Source organism: Trachurus trachurus (genome assembly GCF_905171665.1).
Source record: "Trachurus trachurus genome assembly, chromosome: 24".
In the NCBI taxonomy this organism is placed as follows: domain Eukaryota; kingdom Metazoa; phylum Chordata; class Actinopteri; order Carangiformes; family Carangidae; genus Trachurus; species Trachurus trachurus.
Window position 1 is genome coordinate 19551658 of NC_139910.1, and position 21629 is coordinate 19573286.

The following is a 21629-nucleotide window of genomic DNA, read 5'->3' on the forward strand; positions in this document are numbered from 1 at the left end:
TCCTCTGTCCCCCTGTGTGCTCTCCACATGTCTGTATCCACATGTGACTGTTTATTGTGTTCATCTCAAGGTCTCTTCTTTCATGGCAGTGGAACAGAGAGGTGTTTCTTTGGGAGCAGAGGTAGCGGCCTGCAGCCGTGGCCCTGCGCCGGGATCGCCTTACCCCCATACAGCTCGGCTTTGTTATCGGATCTCCTGGGCTGAAGGACACAGTGCATCATCTAACCCGCCTTAATGCATGCAAGATGTCCAATCAGCAGTGTGTTTGGTCATTATGGCCGCCATGCCGGGGTTCCTTCCTGCAGGCCGTCATGGCTGGACCCAAGAGACCCCACCAGCGATCTCGGGAGCAGATCTCTGTTTCCCCTCTCATAAGATCCCCACACCAGGATTTATTTATGCTGGGGGGAAACACACACAGACACGGGTGCCCACCATACATCAAACACATTAAATATTCCATCCAAGTGGAAACGCTGCTGACTCCGATATCACACCCGATACGGATTCAGCCTGCTATGGAAGGTGATACCTGTGGATTCTTTATGGTCTCTGAAGTTTCTCTGCATTCAACCAGACAAACCTACAGCCTCTGCAAATATGTAGCCTGATCGCTTTTTTGTTTGTTTATTTGTTTTTCCCCTCTGCCACAAAAAACACCACGTTTCATTTACTTCTTCATTAAAATCAAGAGTTTCGATGATATGATGGCACTGGAGCATATTGGGTCGATTCACACTTTAAAACTAAAAAAGATGAGGCACATGAAAGCTGCAATCACTTGATCACATAATGGAAACAGAGGATGTCCTCACAGCTGGGAACAGGGGATAAAGTTTTGGATGGAGTGATGGCTGCAGTGACAGCTTGGAAGATGAAAATAAAATTATCTAAACGCATTTGCAATGTTTTTGAATTTGAAATAAGAACTGGCAGTTCAGTGTTTGTACTGTAGTCTTTACTTTATAGTAATAGCATATGACATTGGGAAACACTGTCTGGTTTATTTGTATATTTAAAGCAAAAGATCAGGGCTGGGTAATAATTTGGTTGAGTGAGGCTTAAGAGTTTTGTTTATGTTTAAATATGGATCTGGATTCAGGCTATGGTTAGAATAGCTTAGCGTGGACTCAAGGCGAGGAGAAATGGTTCTGAAACAAACAAAGCTGAAAAATATTTGAATAAAAGGGTGAGAAATGTTATCTAGTCATATGCAAGAACTGTTTATTTATTTATTTTAATGAACGGTTTATCCATTGCATCTATTCACCAGAACCTCAGGTCAGGAAGGTGAGTGCAGTCTCTGTGTCTGTACAGGAAGAATGATACCAAACCTGGCAACCTCACTGACCTGACAAGCACCTACACCTGGCTGTTATTGGCTTAGAAATTGCTATATCTTTCAGTCCATTTAACACAGCCGTTTGCTGCATAGATGTGACACTGCATGGCCTTCATCTTCTCATCTGGTTTTGACTGTGAACAAACATGAACAGCAAGGGAAGATCTTTGTTCTTGATCTAGGAAACAGCAGTGGATAAAAGTAATGTGTCAAAGTCAAGTGGCTAAAATAATTTACCTAGCACTTTGATACATAAAGGCTGCTTAGACCATGCTGACCTTGGGTGACCTGCAGATCAGCTAGACTCCTTCCTGAGTGATAAAAGAGTCATTTTCAAGGTCAATTCTGGTTTAGCATTATTATTTTCTTAATTCAGTTCATCATTTCAATCAGTCCATCAGGAGAACATCAGAACAATGTACTCCCACTGCATAGAGATATCAAAACATAAGGTAGAAATTGGAAACTGGAAATGTCCCCATTGTGGGACTAATAAAGGAGTATCCTATTTTTTTCTTAAATCCATACATTTTGTTGATGTTGTTAGTTGGTAATGGGCCTGATTAACTAGGTTTTACTAAAAAAACTGGACAAAAAACAGATATGTATATGTGTAAATGAACCAACCAAAATGTCAGCTAATCCCTGATTGTAGGAAACTCAGAACTCAGTACAATGCAAGAGCTTTAGATCCAAGTGAAATGACTAGAGAATAAGACATTAAATACAGTTTTTGTGATGCATAAAACTTTTGTTGTTCACTTTTTAAGTTTTTAAGAAACTTTTTTTTTTTTAAGTTTCGGAGTGTGTTTCTCGCTCTGTGTTTTTTTTTTAGCACTGAGTGCTAATTTTTAGAGGTGTTATTCCTATTATTCCCCAAGTGTAAAAGAATTAGAGCTATTCAAATTATTACAGTGACAAGTCGACCAGGTTTAATTACACAGTTGTCTTTGTGAGTCTTCATACTGAGCCATGAACACACTCTTCTACAAAAAATCTCAAACATTAAGCAGAGAGACAGTTTCTGCTCCGGCGGCAGCCGGTGTTGACATTACCACCAATGACGGATCATGTGCGAGCTCAGGCAGCGTGAGGGCTGATGCTCTACATGTGACATGACATGTTCTGTCTGAGCAGGGAGTCGTTCTGCTTCACCTCCACTGTTTTTCTTTCCCTCCTCCGTGAAACCGTCATGATTGAGAAGCTGAAACGTGATGTTCTCGTCATCGTCGACAAATTCCTTTTAGCGCATGTCCTGGGAGGTGACAGCTGGTATTCATATTCTCCTAAACTACTGCACTCCTGCGCTGCCTGTACAGAGCAGGAGCTGAGAAGTGATAATAATAATAATAATGATAATAAAATACAAAGGCACTTCCTGATAGCGGTGGGAAAGCTGCTCTCACCCAGGAGAGGAGCTGTGATTTACAAGGCAGCCACGCAACAGATTCATACCTACCGCGGCGGAAAAGACATGCATCATCGCTCCCAAACCTCTTTGCACTGAATAAAATATCCATTCACAAAGAAAGTGTTGTCTGCAGTGTGCATACAGAGCTGCAGACCCAATTCCAAATCAAATAGATATATTTTTTTCAGCTTCCGTGCAGCAGCATTTTTATTTACTTATTTATTTTTTAAATATCTTATCTGGAACTGATTTGAATATTATAGATGGAGCTATCTGTCTTTTCAGCACAGGAAGGGAATCTGCCAATGGGAGCAGAAACACAAACTGGCAGGCATTTCCCTAACCAGCCAGGTAATCTGAAGCAAGTAGCAGGACCTTGAGAAACACACATTGCACACGCGAGTGAAAGAACTGGAAGAATCAATCACACACACACACACACACACACACACACATGCACGCACACCCTCCACCTGATTATGGAGTGAAGCAGACCATCAACACAACACGCAGCCTCCCTCAGTCAGGTTTGCTGCCACATCAATCACCTGGGCTCTGTCCAAACCAAATATGAGAATACGGAATACCATCAAATTACGGCTTGTTTTTGAACTCAGCTAAAGCACATTTCCCTGTCTCTGCAGCCAGACGCTGAGCGCAGAGATCCGGTTGGGTGTGTTGGGTTACACGCATGCCTCTGGAGCAAGCCGCTAAAACCCTCCACCCCCCACCCCACCCCACCCACCCACACACACCCAACCCATAATCTGCTTAATGCCTTTGGCTTCCTGGGATGTTATTAATTAATAAGGCGGAGAAATCAGAGTTGATTTCTGTGGATGGTTTGCACACTTCTGCCATACAAAACGTGGCTTTCTCTCACCGATGCGTTTTAATGCTTCCAGTGATGTCACCGCCCTGTAATTTCTCACAGCTGTTCTTGCGCGTCACTTGAGTCATTAGTTTAAAGGGTCAGTCCACCAAAATTAGATAAATAAATTCTCACTTGCCTCCAGTAGTATCCAGCCATGCAAGGTTTCTCTTCTTTCTTTTTTTCTGGTTTTCAAACATCTGTGCCTCCACTCCAGTAGCCTACACTGGAGGGAATAAAAGTGCCTGTGCATGAAAAATGCAATACTAAGTTTATCTTTTTAACAGGGAAATGCAACAATACAAATGAAATACCTCCTTCAAGGCAAATCAACCTTGTTTTTTTTATGCACTAGACTGAGTGTTTCAGCCTTGAACTGTAGTGAACCATTGACAGTCACACAAACAGATTCACACTCTGATGTTTCCTCCTCCATCGTGCTGCTCCTCCACCTGTCGTTGACACATTGTCTGTACAAAGACCAAGAGTTTACATTAGCACAGCAGCGGCTAACACTGTGTCATCCACTGCCAAATACAAGCTAACGCACAACATGGAGAAATAAGAGATGCTTGTACAAACTTCTGATACAGTATCTTGCACTTCTCTTCCACCTGTCATTAACACAATTGTCTGTACAAAGAGCAACGGTTTACAAATAGCACAGCTGCTTACGCTGTACAACTGCCAAGTAGCCTCAATAAAGAAATCAAATATGCTAACTGTTCTGATATTCAACTAGCTTATTCACTGCTCTGTCAGAGAGGGTAAGATTTAGCATCAGCCAGAAACAGTCTGTCAGGTAGAACAACCTAAAGGCCCCCACATACATGCAGGGCCGTTGCTAGGAATTCTGGGCCCCCTGAAAGAATACTAAAGTGGGCCCCTGCCCCCTGACTTTTCCACTTTTTTTCTTAGACTACGTATGTATTATCACATTTTGATACTAATTTACTATGAATACTAGTCAGGGTCTTACAGTATGCAGAATAATTCAGTCATTCAAAGATTAGACTACTGGGGTTTTTTGTGGACCCTACTGGGCATTGGGCCCCTGGAATTATTATCACCTTTCTCCCCTATACAACGGTCTTGCATATGCGGGCTTACTTGACTCCGCGGACATCCGCGCGTACTCGAGGCGGACTCAATGCGGACCCAAAGCAGACGTCCGCGCAAAGCTCAATTTTACTCTTCTTCACATCGACCTGTTTTAAATGTGACACCGTACGCTCAACTATGAAAACTCAATCGTCTGCGGACAGTGCACGTGGAGTCCGCGCTGCTCACAGTATGCCCGAGTACGTGGGGGCCTTAACAAACATGTTAGCCACTCACTCATTTTTTTTTTAAAGAAAAAAATAAAAAAACTCATCAAAAGTCAAAATCTTAGTCATAGCTGGGGATTTTTATGGTTTAAAACATTTCTATACAAACTTTAAAACGTGTGACCTCGGCTGTGTATGGAGTATTCCCTCATCCTCTTCCTCCTCCTCCTGTAAACACAAAAATGCATAGCTACTTCACAGTGAGTGACCTTCATAGGGCAATGGGCATGTCCTTGCTGTATAGCCTAGCTGTACCAAATCAAGCTATTCAACAGATATATAATTTAAAAGTGTGCAAACATGTAGCCTATACCAAGATGTCAGAGCAGTTTCTTTTTCACGTACAGCCTACACATCATTCAGCAACTAGACTGACCCCTCAAGTTACAGTTTCATTACACACACACGCAGTCTAAAACATCTGTTTAAGAAAAAGTCCTTTCATGAGCCTCCTGCTTCCTTTTTGCTTCACTGAGTGAAAAGTGTCACCAGACGTCGACACCCTTGAAGACTCGCCGCGTGCACAGGTTTGCAGTTTGCTATCAGCGATCTGCACACACGGTGTAAATTGCCCAGCTCTCTCAGCAGTAGCAGCAGCAGCAGGTTTGTCCTTGTTTGTTGATGCTAAATCACAGTGTGACTTGTCGCACCTGAGCTTCAAGGAGATCCTGTTACCTTTCGAGGGGCTGATGCAACTTTAATGACCGGCTTTTGTTTGGCAGAGTATACATGTGTATTCTTACAAGGGATGGGGAGGAGGGGGGGGGGGGTGCATGCCCTTCACTATATCAGAGAGTTGAAGGAGGGGTGGGTGAGTGGGATGGGGGGGTTCAAAGGAGCAACAGGCTTTAAAGTCAACAACGCAGCTGTGTTTACACAAATGCTTTCAGAAGTGAGGGCCAGTGCTGAGGCAGGGTGAGGCGAGTGGAGGGGGGTGGACGACTGAGGGTGGGGGTTGGAGGGGGGGCAAGATGAGGTAATAACACGCGCTGACCCCCTCACCCCAAATACAGCAAGAGAAGAAGGGAAAGAAGAAGAAAGGGAAGAGAGACAATGCTCTAAATCACTGTCCTATGACTCAGCTCTGGGGTCTCTGGGCTCCTCTGGGGGCCACTCTCACCTTGTCCTGTTGAGTGAATAATTGCGGACAAACCACAAACTACTAACACGGAGCTACAGCCACTACGCCCACATCAGCAGACTGGAGATCCAGTCCAACGAGCTGCGGTTGTTTTTCGTCCTTGTGAGGGAATGAACACTTGTTGAGTGTCTTGAGTGGGTCAGTGGGTACGGACTCACAACGCCGTGTGTGTGTGTGTGTGTGTGTGTGTGTGTGAGTCTCACTTTAGTGTAAAGGATGGAGCAACCTTATATTTCAGTATCAAGTGTGATGGATATGAGTAAACAACAACACATTTCAAATGCAGGGAATTCAAAGCATGGATGGGAACTCTGAAGTCGCTGTGAGACAGAACTCACAGCAAGTTTTGTCTTTATTTATTTATATGTTGTCTTCTGTCTCTCTTTTATTGTGATTCTATGATGCTGGCTGTGGTGTTAATGAATACAGATACATTGTTTGGCTATACAAAGATTATGTGTTCCCAAAAATTATGGAAACCCCCCCCCCCCCCCCCAAAAAAAAAAAAAAAAAAAAAAAAAAACGACTATTTATTTTTGCACAATGTAGGCATATAGCGAAAGGATCTCTTCAGATTTCTGACATACTGTAGTGGAACTAGTAGGTAAAAGTGAACTAAAATGCACACATATGATTCTATTATGCACTTCTAAGTGCAACCTGGGCAGTGATGAACAGGTGTTTCATGTCTTAACCCCAGACAGCTTCAACAAGGCGATGCAGCTGGGGATGACGCGACCACCCATCCCCCCGGCCCCCCTTCAACCAGAGCCAACGGGCATCATTCTCCCTAAACGTCCCAAAACCACAAAGCCCCCAGGACCCAGTGTAGAAACTGGCCTGTAAAGTAGCCTATACTCTGGTTGCACACAGGGGTGATGGTACAGTACACTTCACTTGACTGGGTGCTGCTTGTTGGTAAAGCAGAACTTTGCCAAAGCATGTAACATACATAGTTATTTATTTGAACCAGACATGTGCACATTTGTGCACAGCTGAATGTAGTATGTACTGTACTGTAGTGACTTAGTGAGCAGGTGCATTAAGTAGAAGTTTGTTGTTTGTTTTTTATTTGGTCTGTGTATCCACTATTGATGTGATGCATGTAAACTTGCTTTCTCTATAATTATTATATTATTGCTCTAACTGAATAAACTGAATAAAAAAATAAAAAACAGCTGTCTGAAAACATGAGAACATGTCAACTATTTTGCATGATTAACTTTTATCCATTACTTGTTTTGAAGTTCACAATGTCAAATTGCACATTAAGCAGGCTAATGGATACTCTTTCAATTCCAGTCAGGCGTAGTTGTGCTGATGAAGACATTGAGTATTTATGTACTGTAGGATTACATTTTTAGATTTTCTAGCTCATGTTACCATGAATAGCAACACTAGACGTAATGTTTGCTGCAGCTTTAGTTGATAACCTTGTTCCAACATCTGTAAGAACAGGCTGAGCCAAAAAGTCACTTTAGTGAAGCTGAATTAAAGACAAGTGTTTTATTCACATTCACTGTATCTCTGACAGTATTTAATGTCCTGTTTTTATTTCTGTTGCTCTTAATCAAACTCAGCAGACAGACCATAAACGTCAGTGTGTAAAAGTCAAAAGAAACATCTGCCGTTTGAAAGGTGCTGGCAGCAGAAATGTAGGTTTCAGGTCAGCGAGTGAGGATACTGCTGGGTACTCACAGTGCTGTGAACACTTTCATGTTCCGAATGGAATGAACTAATCTTATTGTACAAAAAGCACCAGATTATTGGCTAGCTCAAACACGGAGCTGTCACACTCCTACAGGTCACACGAAGTTACATCATGACCAATATGACTAACATGTTTATATGCACTAAGAAATCTGACCATGGTGATGGTTTTAGGGTTGTAAGAACGGGCTTTATTTATTGCAGTGAGTATCTAATACCTTGTTTGCCTTTTTAAATTACAACGATGAATTACCTAAGAACTGGCTTGACTGAACATGCAATACTCATGGAGAAACAATTCATCATTTTCAAATCATCACCAGAACCTATGCTGTTGATGACATCAGACTGACTTAATTACACTGATTGTAACAACAATGAGCGTGTTTACATGCACACTAATAAAACGATTATTATCAGAAAACTGGAGTTTTGGGATTATTAGAGTGATTATTTAAATAGCACAAACTGATAACTGCTAACACTTTTGAGAGAGAACACATTTTAACACACCTAGCTTTTTGCACAATAATCTTTTTTTTCCAGTGCATGTCTACAGCTTTAGACGATAATAATCACAATGTAATAAAGTGTGGTACATTGTGTTCCCCTGTGTAAGAAACAGCTGGTAGCGCCACTCCAAGTGACCAGGACGCCATGGTGAAGTAAACCGACTTCTTCTTTGTGGTGTTTAAAGGTTGTCAAACATGGTCTTGGTGCATTACCGCTATACTACCAGAGTTTTTAAAAACAACAGAAGATCTGAGATTTTGTGAAAATAATTATAAAAGAATTATGATAATTGACAGTGTCAGTGTCTCACAAACACTAAATACATGTCCGAGGTCTCAGTCTTGCCAGCTTACGAATCCACATGCTAGAGGGGTCATGTGACTTGACCCCATCCACCAAAGATATCTGATTAGCCGATGGCATGATTGACTCTGTATTGTAGCAAGAAAAAATGACTCAAATGACACTATTATATATTATATATATTTACCAGTATTTTAGATCTATACAGTAAATAAGAAAAAAAAAAATCTAAATAAAATATTGAATATGAAATTGCATTAAAACAAGCTTTCCTGAAAACAAGTGTGGAGAAGGTTTGAGGTTTAAACTGTAATGAAAAACTGTCTTTTAAATATGGTATATGGTATATATGTCTCTATTGCAGTGCTTTAAACTATTGAACTTGTTATTGAACTGTTACATTGTATGGACTATTATAATGACCCTCTGATCTATTGACCTCCACTGGTCCAGTCTCACAGATGTACTATAGACTGTTTGGAATTAAGTAAAAAAATAAAAATAAAAATAAAAACTCAATTAACGGTGACAAACACAGTGTCTGTTCTCTGACATTTTCAACATAAAAGAAAAATACATTTCACTTATTAATAACTGCTTCAAAGTAATGAGTAGCCAACCTCACAGAAATCATAACTTCCCAGATAAATAGATGCATAAAAAAATATTGAAGTCAAGTATAGATACTCAAAAATGTATTCATACAGTGCTCAAGTAAGTGAATGTTCCACCACTGGTAAGGATGTTTAATTGGAGGTACAGCATTTGTGAACATACATGTAAGGGAATGATTGAATGAGTGAAGCTTTTAAATGGGAGACCACCTGTGTATTTCACCTCAGCTATTTTAAGGGAACTTAGAGATTTGTGAGTTTAAAGCTTCATGTAACAGCTTGTTGATAAACATTAGTTAATCCTTAAAATTATTAACCATCTCTGATAGAGACCACCAGGGAAGTTCAAGCCTATATTAACATTGACTTTGTCTATCTCTTAGATCGTTTTCTCTTCGTTTGCTGCTTTTGTTTCTGTTCGACATTCTCCATATAAAAACTGAGTGAACCATCTGTTGTGTTAAAGAAACTGCCGGTAAAAACCTGTTAGTTTGGAACTTCCTGTGAGCGGGAGAGAGACGACAAACCCTGGCGCACAGCAGATCCCAGCCCTCATTAAAAGAGTATTATGCTTTGTCATATTGACTATACATACACAACACACACGGAAAATAAAAACATAAAAAATAGACAATGTCATGGTTTTTTATGGCCAGTTATGGATTTGCCTTTATTGAGGCTGTGTGTGATGAGACCTCTGCGGCTACAGATCGGAGTAAAGCCCTAAACTCTGTCATCAAAAGACAGCTGACAGTTATTCAATAAGAGGACAGCGAGGGGTGTTAAAGATTTTACTGGGAAGGGATTTTCACCGAAGGCGGGGGCACATAAATCTGGACAAACAGGGCGCCCGGCCTGTTTGGATGACACAAATTGCCGCCTCGTTAGGATCAATAAAGTAAAACACAATGCTGCAAAAGCACAAGTGCAAACTGTGGGGCTCCGGAGAATTCAATAGCCCCGAAGAATGCGTGGGAATGGGAGCTCAGGTTAGAGGAGAGCTTCAATCCCACCAACTCTGCCATGAAATAGAAAGGGAGAGAGCAATTGACCCATGAACTGGGCTGAAAGAGAAATCACTTGTTCTGGTAATGACTGCTTTCCACGTCGGGAGAGAGCCGGCGGATACGCAGCTCACCGTTGGAGGAAAAAAAAAACTGAGCTGAGGGAGAGAGGGAGAGATAGAGGGAGGAAGGGGGGATGATGAGAGGGAGAGGGGAGGTTTGTCCGGCTCCTACTGGTCTCCAGCTGGTTTGTGCAGAATCATGATCAGCCTCAACACTAACACACAACCCCCCCCAAACCCATTCAGTGCCTATCCAAACAAGTGCTATCAGATCAACACAAACACGGCTGCATCTTGTAAAATCTGAATCTGAGACAAATTAGCCAGCTCATTAGGCAGCTGAGGTGAGTTTCCTGAATGAATCGCTGAATTTTGGGAGGGGGGTGGTGTGGGGTTTGGGGGGGGGGGGGGGGGGTATTCAGCTCCTGTTTATTTACAGAGAACAGCCCGCTCATTTGCATTCTCCTCTCCAAGTACAGGAAGACTGAAGTGGGTGCTCATTCTGTGATCGAGGAGCTTATCCGGCTCTTTGGGGGAGCATCTGTGGGCTGCTGTGTTCCAAAAACCACTCGCTACCCACTGTGGGTCATCTGAGCTCCAGACCCAACCAGAGTTAAAGAAACAGAATGCACAACTTTGTTTGGTTCTGTTGCTCCTTCAGCATCACAGCATTTTACAAACATAGTTTTTTTTTAATGGTTATATCACCTCAAAAAAAATGTTAACATTTTCCAACTCATGGCCCACTTGAAAAATCCCTGAAATGATTGTGGCCCACATACGGCCTTGTAACAATACGCAGGCCAAGTAACAACATCAAAAAAAAATCCTTCTTTGAAAAAAGTCAGTGACCATGCTGGACAGATTGAGGCAGTAGGAGATAAAGCCTTTTTGTGTCTTGGCTTTTAATTTAGAATTCTTGATGTTTTTGTGACAGCAAGTCTTTTTCACAGTCGGCATTTTGACTCCTTGTGGCAGAAAAAGCACAGGTGCTATTATAATAACATTAACAGTGGCTCAACTGAACCATGACAAGGTGCACATGAACAACACCGGGACCTTGAAATGTCGGCGATAAATGGAATTCAGCCATCAATCATTGTTACTTACACCTGAGCCTTTCCTGCTGAGACATGATTAAAAAAATAAAAAATAAAAAAAAACCTCTGCGAAGTGATTACAACATTGACTTGTTTGTGCTAACACATTTAAGTCACTCAAAGCATTTATACCCTCAATTATGCAGAACATGTTCATGCAGTCTGTGAGGACCGACTCAGATTTGGCACCAGCCTCAGGTGGATATCTGAGGAAGTGCAGGTTTGATGATGAGGGTGATGCCTTCATTTTTCTGCACTGGAAGGTGCTGCATGGTTTAAAGAACATGATTTAAAAATATGATAGCCTACATGATACCATTTTTTTCAGGACAAGATATTTTATTTTGCCTGGGATTTTTGTTAAGCATGACACAAAAAATGTTAAACCTCAACATTTCAAAACCGTGATGTTTGTAAATTCAAGCCCATAACTCACAAACTGTGATAACACAACTTAGTGAAAATAAAACCTTATGAAATTACCCCTCTCAACTGTCTAAAAGCTAATATGACTTTTTTTTTTTTGTTGATTGTTTTAAATGTACAATATATAATATGACTGTTTATTGTTCATGTTAAGTTAATGCAGCTTTTGAATTGTTTTGCATGATACAGGTTGGTTCCTCTGTTATTTCACCCTCCCTCATTGGTTTGAAGGATCTCAGACTTTAGGACCCCCACTGTGTGTGTGTGTATGAATATATACACGGGAGCAGTTGCTGTTAGTGAACCAGCCAGTGAACCAGCGTCTAGACAGGAAGTGGCCTCACTACTCCAGTTCTTGATCACGGGGCAAACAGATGCATAAATCAAGCCTATCTCTGAATCCGGTGTTGAGTGTGTCCCCCCATGTGTTATATTGGCCTCCCTGTGATTCTGATAAGAGGCATTACCCCCCCCCCCCCCCCCCCACACACACACACACACACACACACACACACCTACCAAACCCCCAAACCAAACCAACCCCGCAGAAACAGCTCCCATCCCACGCCTCTGGTCACGTATTAGTTGTCCCCAGTGTTCCATTATAGAGGAGCATCACTCCCCTCCAACAACCCCAGAGCCGCCCTGCCCGCCTTTCATATGAACACCCCCTCACCTTCCCACCCACCCCCCCTCACTCCTTCAGCCTATCTGTTGAAGGGAAACGTACTTCTCCTCTGCGACAATCTCTTCCAAATGCCCCCCCCCCCCCCCCCCCACCTGCTGGAACACGCTCAGCGTCTTCCTCCAATCTATCAAACGGTGTGTTTCACGGGCCTCTCCTTGCTACACCCGTAGGTCTTTGAAAGGGTGGGTGGGGTGGGTGGAGGGGGGCTGAGAACCTGATGGCCTCTGGGTATTTTTAGAGCCGCAGCAACAGAAATATTGCGAGGAAGGCACGAACGAAAAGAGGCTGGCAGCTAAATGCACAGAACGGCTGCAAAAATGTTTATAGTCTGGAACGTGTAGAAAGTCACAACAGATAAAAGTGGAATCCATCACAAAGCCACGATTCTTTTCCAGTAAAAGCCTCTGAATTTTAATAAAATTGTAAAAAGTATATATATATAGCTTTCCTGGAGGGAGTAATAATTCATCGGAGAGGTGGTGAAATGGACTTTCCATGTAGTGTAAATACATCCATGTACGCTGCCTTTTGGAGAACTAAAAAGGTAACACTGCTCAGCACCAATGACAAGATAATGCCTCTTTGCTACAGCCTGTATCAATTATCTCTCCTGAAGCCGATGACATCGTCTTAGGTTCTCCATAATTATAACCCAGATCGAGCTTTAACGCTGCGTATGGGAGGGGAGACGGAGGCAGATCCCCGGCCTGTTCACAGGCGCGTCCCATGACAAAGACATCAGCTTCTGACAGTTCAACAAAGAGGGAGGCAGCGCAGAAAAGAATATATCAGCCACTGCAAATATTGACCAACTACCATGATTGCAAATTAGTTGCAAAAAAATCAGAGATAGAGTGACAGCTGCTAATCTGCTCATTTCAGCATCTCACTCCCCTCCTGCTAAATTCTTCTGATAGATTCAAAACGCACATCTGCTCTGTGTAATGGCCTTTTCATTCTACGAACTGAACTAGTCAATAGGCGGTTCTTTCTCTGAATACCAACCAACCAACATGTAGTCACTTTGCCGTTAAGTGTAAAGTATAGTTCTGATGTAACAATGTTGATTTTTAAATTGCTGTACTTTGATACCCTTTCAATTATGTGTTTTGGACTTGGTCTACTTAAAGGGACAACGGGGAGTTTTGGAAAGTGTTTTCATACTACATTTACAATGAGCCTCTGCGGTGAAATTCTTGGACCGGCGCAAGACGGACGGCTTGCCAAGAATGTTTTCATTCATCAAGAATTAAAGTCAGAGGTTCGAAGACGATCAGATACCGTCGTAGTTCCGACCATAAACGGCGATTCGGCAGCGTTATTCCCATGACCTGCTGGGCAGCCTCTGCGAAACCGAATGTAGGAAACGCTGGTTGGCTCGCCCAGCACTTCCACCACTAATAATAATAACAAAATAACGATAGAGACAAAACAATATATTTATTGAAAATGGACCCATTAACAAGTGTGGGTAACATAGATTCATCCACATTAAAGGGATAGTTCACCCAAAATTGAAATTTCACTCAGCTCTGAAACTTCTCCCAGCCCTTAGTCGACATGAGGGTGAGTAGATAATGAGTGCAATTTCAATTTTGGGTGAACTATCCCTTTAATATGGGACTTTTTTTATTGTCGCAGAATTTTTGGTTCTGCCGGTGGAGAAACTCCTCGTTGTCCCTTTAAAGGTTCGGTGTGTAATAATTGGCAAGGTTTATTGGCAAAATCTGACTATGCTACCCATGAATATATTTGTATAAGTGTATAATCGCTATAAAATAAAATTTGTTTGGTTTTCATAGCCTTATACATGTAATTCCTCTCTATACTGATATAATTTAGAATTTATTTTGATCTCTTTGCTATTTCCTATTTTTGTTTGATCTACTGTTTTCATTTCAGTTTATTAACACTACTTTCCCCCCCTTCCCTCTGTTGGGTGTGTGTGTTCTGTGTGTGTGTCTGTTGGAGGTTGGTCTAGAGCTGGGCAGAGCTGGCATTAACGACCTGCACACCTGCAATTAATCGAGCCTCATCAGCCACCTCCTCACCTGGTCCATAAAGGCCTGGTTCATTAACCCACTAGTCTCCAGATCGTCCACATACCAACAGTGATCATCGTCTCCTGCTCCCACTCACACACCTGTTCTGTCGTCAGCTCCTTGGTTTCCAGACCCAGCTCTGTCCGGTCCACCAGCCTCCCTTCCCAGTCTCTCCCTGGTTCTTCCCATCTGGTACTAGTTCAACTCCTTAGCCCCTGGACTCAGCTGAAACACCTGTCATACCCGACTGACCTGTCTGACCTGTTTTTAAACAGTTCTGATTCTACTACTTCTGAGTTCTCTGTGTAAAGGAGTGTTAGGCTACGTTTATACGGAAACGATCCGAACAGAAAACGCAAAAGTGGCGTCGCGTCTGCACTTTTTATTCCGCGTTTAGACAAGCGTTTTTGGGGTGGAAATCTGCGTGCATACGGTGACACAACAGTCTGTGGAAATTCATGCATGCCAGGCGCCTAGGTGGCAGTGTGCCACACAACACCACCAAGTCCAATTATAAATGACATAAAATAAAATAAGAAACAGCTAAATTTATCTGATGTTTTCTGTATAATCTGAAGACGACATGTTTGAAACTCTTCATTGGCCCAAACTAAACAAGAAGATTCTGCAAATAAAAGCTGCTGTTTTGCACTAAACATTAAAAAAAAAAGAAAGGATGCAAAAAAAACACAAAAACACAATCAGTTGACAAACAAGACAAACTACGAACTGTACAACATGAGAAATATTAGTGCAAAAACAAAAAAATTACAATGCTAACATGACATTACTGATGCAAATAAACAACTGTTTACATTTAGATATTGAGAATTATGAGCATAACAACACACTGAGGGAATTGCACATTGCACAAATCACACATGCTTGTGGAAGTGTCTTGTTTGCACATGTGCCACTTTTTCTGCAGCTCTGCGTTGGTGAAACCTGAACGCAGCGTCCTCCGTTCACTGGAATGTTTACTTCCACATATGACTGGACACAGAAAAGGGCAAAATGTCAGACTCTCCAGGGGAGCTTCCAAGAATAATTTGGAGGGGATGGCTGGATTTCACTTAGAAGAGTTTGAAAGGAAAGAAGGGGTCAGAGGTCAGCGGAGGACGGACAATCAATTAAAGGGGAATTACAAGTTTTATACTTATTTGCAAACAATATAAGTTCTAACCTGATTGAATCAGGCAGCTGGAGAAACGGCCATCCATTGCAGCCTCACTTCACATGAGTAATGGATATGAACATGGCGCTTTCACAAAGAGCAATAGATACGAGGCGGCTGGGATAAAATGGCACGTTTTTAATTGAATGTTGAGTCTGTAGCCCAGCACACAGATCTTTTCAATGCCCCATAGACGACTTATGATCAGCACTTTTCAATAGTTTCATTTTGCACGTTGAAATTGCCTCCATTGTTACGTGTCCTCACTTTGCTCAAAGCTTGCCTCTCTAGCCTATCAAGTTAAATATTAATTGCATGCCTCAGGAGGATCAGCTATCAGGCTGAAATCAAACACTGTAGTCCGTCCCTTTGGTGACAACAGGAAACCTTTGCCTTTTCTCTGCACCTATTGTTTTCCTCCAATCTTTTTAACATGGCACTGCGTGGAACGTGTGTGTGTGTGTGTGTGTGTGTGTGTGTGTGTGTGTGTGTGTGTGTGTGTGGGACGATATGAGTTGGTTTTGTCCCCGGGCAAAATATTCTGAAATACACGTCAACCATAACTTAGACAACGGTTTTACTGCAGAGGACAGGGCCTGATGGGAATATCTGTATTTTTAGCCAAGTAAAAAAAGTTTGATGTGTACACAATGTAGTAATGACACAGATAAAATCACAAAAGTTCTCTGTTTTTCCATAAATCTGCTTTGATCTCATGCATTCCTGAGCTTTTTGTCTCTTTGTGTGTGTGTGTGTGGCTGGTTTGCTTTTAGCTTGTGTGGGGGATTGCAAGGTCAAGGAGGTCAAAGAGTTTGTGATATCACTGGGATGAAATGAGGCTAATGAAACCTCTCTGCTGGGCTGGAAAACACATGCGCACGCACACACATACACACACATGCACCCAGACAGAAATGCAGACAGTGGGTGTGGGGAAGACATAGGCATGCCCGCACTTGCACATTTGCATGTATGCTGAACACATACATTCTGTTTTGACATTTATGATAAGATTTTAATGACCAAACTAATCCCTGTGATGTGGGAACACGCTGATGTCATTAAGTTCTGCAGGCGAGCAGTCAGATGATCACACAGGTTGGAAAAAAGACAACAGTCTCCAAACGTAACTCAAAATTAATGAATCAAAATTAATGGTAACACTTTACTTGATGCCTATCTCTATAACACATTATAACCATTATGAGGTATAATGCAGTTACAACACTGTATAACAATAGTTATAAACACTCATAAATCACATAAGACTTTATAACAATAAGCATAACACATTATAGAGCATTATAACGCTATTATAATACTAAGATCTTATAAACCATTATAAAATGATCTATGATGTCTTATGCTTATTGTTATAAAGCCTTGTGATAATTAATGACTGTTTATAATAGTTATACACGTTTATAAACCAATTATAACTATATTTATAATGCATTATTGATGTGACCATTGTCAGTGAGTTACTAACAATTATAACCTATTATAATAAGTCATGATAAAATGCTTTATCGTGTGTTATGCTTATTGTTATAAAGCATTATGATAATTTATGAGTGTTTATAATTGTAGTTATACAGTGCTATAACTGCATTATAACTCATAAGTATGGTTTTAATGTGTTATATATATATATATATATATATATATATATATATATATATATATATATATAATAGAGATAGGCGTCAAGTTAAGTGTTACCAAATGAATAATTCTAAAATAATAATTAAATAGATATTGGTATGTGCTTGTGTGTGTACTGTATGTATTAGAATGTGTAGAAACAAGCTCAATGTCGATGTGATCTCCATTGTAACCATTTTACTGGAGATGTGCAGCTTCAAAACAATGTACTGTAACACTGCAGCCCCCCCAAGACAGATGTTGTTATCCTTGAACCTGTTTCGTATTTGGCCATAAAACCAGTGGTAACTACAGTGGCCCTGAGAGTTTAGTGCAGAACAACTTAAGAAAACACATGCAAATACGCCAACACAAATGTGCTGCAAATTCATACAACAGGATTTTCCAGAAGACACTAAAAAATTGATAGACCTGGCTATTACTCGTTCATTGCCCAACTTTGTCTAGTGAAGTCACTACCTCATTCCCCCCACACTTGTGTCCTTTGGAAATACTTGTGCTGTGTTGTAGGACTGAATTTGCAGCAACTTAGCTTTTTTGTTGCATGTGATTTTCGTAGTTTTTTCTGAATTTGCAGCTATTTATCTGTCTGCACATGTTTTTTGTTTTGTTGTTTTTTGCAGTGGGTTGAGCACTGAAGCGGCTGAACATGTATACGCTTCCATCTACAGTACAGTAGGTCAAAGTTAACCAGGTTAATGGACTGAATGAAAGACACACACACACACACACCATGTTCCTGGGTCTCAGTCTATACTTTAGGGAGTACAGTTACTAATGATTGCCAAAACTTGTGTGAATAAAAGCAGAATGATCTTTTACATGGCTCATCATCTGCTGCACTCTCGCTCTCGGTCCCTTGATAACGCCGCAGATGCTACTTGAAGGCGACAAGTCCAGCTGTCAACCAGGCCGAACAGCAAGCTAAACTGGCACAAGGTCAAGAGGCACGCGGGGAGATAATTTCAAGGCGACTGCCTGTTAAGCGTGTTAGATGCAGTGTGATGTGATAATTTATTGATCCCTGCGGGGAAACTCTATCTATCTTTCCCTATACAAGCAGGTCAGCCTACACAGCCAGCATCCTCCAAAGCTGGGGGGGGGGGGGGGGGTCTGAATTTTTTGCTCAAAGACACTTGAAGAAAGCAGATGCTTTAGTGTGCTTTGAATGCATACATGAATGAATAGAATATGCGTCTAGTGAATGTCGGTGACTGCGTGCCGCAACAGGCTCCACCACTTGTGTGTAATTTAACACAGTGAGCAAGAGTAACGGCACTCCTTTTAGCGCGCCGCCTCTCTGCGAGGTGATGAAAAGGATGAAGGCAAAGTTCAGAGGGAGGCAGTTCAAACAAATACTAAAGAGTTCCAGGATTGAAGAGCAGAGACGTCTCCACTGCAGATCCTCCGCTCAGCCCGACTTCTGCTTTTTCATCTCACTTTGCATGGGTTGATGTGGAGCAGTCAGGTGCAATTTCATTCACAGTGCCACCCCACTGTCACTTGTTAATGGCTTGTCCTGTGTGATATACTGAGGGGAATAAAAAAAACAACAAAGTAATCTCAAATCTCAACGTCACGCAGCATGTGTGTCAGATATGAGTGAATCCTTCTATAACTGCCTCAAGCCATGGTTGTTATTGTAGGATGACATGCAGACTATGGCATTATGTGTGTGGAACCAGTTATATACTCAGCCAGAATAAAATAAAGCATGTGGCCCGAGTATGGGCTGGATTTACTTTGCCGTGTGTGACGCTGCCTCAGTCAGAGTCTGACATGCGTATGCAGGAATATGTCAGTGGGACAGGAAGACATGGAGAGAGGACTGGCTGAAATCACGGCACAGCGGATCAAGAGTATTGGGTGAGAAACGTGAAATAGCTCTGAACGCAAACTGAGATTTTCATGTTTCCTGTGGCCCAGACATGCACACGCTTTACCCTATACTCCCCCCCTCTCCTCTTCCAGCCACGCACAGAGAGCGGCTCCTGAGAAAGCAGACAGAAAGTCGGCGGAGCATGAACAACACTCAAGTTTTCTCAATCCTCCAAGCGAGAGGCTCGGGTTCAGGCTTTGGTATGCCCCGCGAGTCCCCAGGATGCCAGACGGACATCCACTTTTCTGACATGCCGCCCCACACAGGTCCATCCTCTGAATATACAAACCAGCAGATATCCAGTGGGAGTGTAACTGGGAGTGTAGATCAGCCTGACACGTGCTCGGCCCCTAATCACTCACACGCTGATGATTTGCACGGTCAATAAATCAGATCAGGCAATCTGGAACTCAATCAGCCTCGGATCAATATAATCCTTTCACTCCATGAGTCTCTTTCATGTGTAGCTGCTCACGTCTTGCACTGCAGGTCTTCATAATCCAATATTAACCCTTTTTTTTTTTTTTTTTTTTTGCACAGCGATCCTGACAGACACAAGCTAAAATTAAAACAAACGAACAAAAAAAGGGCAAATCTCTTTTGTCTTTTTTACTGGCTATTTTGAATGGGAATTTTATTCAAAGCCCAAATCATTTCTTTAAGTAGCCAATTTCTAAGTTTGTTCGCATGCAAACAAACACCAGTTCCTGTTGACACCGGAAGTCGGGCCCGTAATTCACGCAAGGCCTCAGGGGGGCTAGGAAAATAGAAAATAGATTGACTGAGCCAGAGTTAGGTAGTTAGCATGCTAACCTCAGCGATGGAAATGTTTGTGCTATTACATTGCTAGTAGCCTAAAGTATTTACTTACAAGTTATGATAATAAAATTAACTTTTTGACCAACATATGAACAATAATACTAACAGAAAATGGACTAACACTAATAGTAATAACTGTGAACTTACCAGTTATGATAATAAAAAGGAAGCTTTTGACCAGCACCATTAAAGAGGAACTATTCAGTATTTTCTCCTCAACATATCTCCACTCCTCATCCACTGGGTCCACAGCTTCCTCACCAACAGACCACACAGTCACATCATTGACCATCGAAATGACTGCATCAGCCCCTCTCAATCATCACATACTACAAGTACTCAGATGCACTGCCATTCTGCTCAGTGACAATAACTCTATTATTGCCTATCAACTGTTTGTTTCTAATGTAACTCAGTGGTGTACTGATAACTTCCTGGAACTGAATGTGGACAAAACAAAATAAATGGTCATTCTCCATCCACAACCAAACAGTCGAACGGGCCATTTCAAATACCTCGGACTCACCATTGACAATAAACTAACATTTGACCAGCATCACTGACATTCTGACAGTGACATTCTGACCAAAACTCCATGTCATCTGCAAACTCCAAGCCCTCTCTGTTGCCCCCCACCTCCTGTCTCGACTGTAAACTAGCATTATTCATCCTGCTGTAGCCTACTGTTCCCCCTGTTTTTAGGGCCACGGGCAATCGCACCGGGCACTGGTCCCAACAGCTATGAAATAGCTGCAGGGACCAGTGCCCTTGACCTTAAGATCGTGGGTTTGATTCCCATGTTGACAGAGATGGCAAAATCGGCAGTAGCCGTGGCCCATTCAAAATTTCCCGAGAGGAAATTTTCTAGTTTCAACATGCTGTCCACCACCAACAAGAACACACTATATAACGCACATTGCATCCAAGATCTCTAACCATCCCACACCAAAGCTTCCAGAGCTCAATCACACGCCTCACACAGACAACAACAAATTACCCGGATCACCCCCTCAACCCACACTTCACACTGCTGCCATCAGGACACAGGACTCTGAGGTGGAGACGGGCTCGGTTCAGTAAGAGCTTCGTCAAACTCCCACTATAACCTGTTGTACAGATCCCTCTTCCTATGTGTTTGACAATGTGTCTGGTGAGTTTTATATTTTTAGTGGTGTAGCCGCTGCCTACATGGTGTGTATTGTGTGTCATATGTGACAGACTGTGAGAAAAAAAATCCCTAAGGGACAATAAAAGACATCTAACCCCCAAACCTGATACATTAGCTGGCATTCCCTGACTGCACAAGTTTACACAGCCTTTTTACCTGACATAGAGAGCAGTGTCTGTGACTCCAAAGGTTCAAGTGACCAGACAGGTGCAAGTGAAAGGTCATTTAAAATGGAAGACCTCTCTTCCACCTTGACTGACGGCTAAACGGTTGCCCAGAGTTGCACTTGTTGGAGTCAGTGGCTAATGATGCCGCAGAGGCAATGAGGAGTGAGAGGGTGGAGGATGTCAGTAAATGGCACCACACACG